A 523-nucleotide genomic window follows, 5' to 3' on the forward strand; every position below is an offset into this window, starting at 1 on the left:
AGAATAGGTTGAGGTTTTGGAGATGCTTTGTCTTCTGAATCTCTGCTTTCCTACTATCTTCTTCTTCACACACGCAGGGCTCCTTCCATGGCAAGCTATATGTTGGTGGATCACCGTTGTCAATGGCTACCATCCGTCCTCTCAGTGAAAATAGTCCAAATGCGCTGTCACCGCACGGCTAATCATCTGTTGGTTCTCACTCATGCTGGAATAGGATCCATTGATCCTTTTGCGTCTGTCACTACGCCCAGCACTCGTGAGTTTGAAGCTCGTCACAGTCATCCCTTCCCAGATCCTACTCGGAATACCACAGACAAGGTTTAGACTTTCCGGATCTCAAGAATGGCCGCCAATAATTCTAGCCTATACCACGAAGGTTCCAATCTTAGATTAGAAACCCAAGAGATACACATTCAAGCTTGATTGCATGTAGAACGGAGGTGATTGTCAGGCACGCGTTCATAGGTGAGAATGATGATGATTGTCACGAATCATCACATTCATCAGGTTGAAGTGCGAATGA

Source organism: Arachis ipaensis, chromosome B07 (assembly GCF_000816755.2).
Source record: "Arachis ipaensis cultivar K30076 chromosome B07, Araip1.1, whole genome shotgun sequence".
Lineage (NCBI taxonomy): Eukaryota > Viridiplantae > Streptophyta > Magnoliopsida > Fabales > Fabaceae > Arachis > Arachis ipaensis.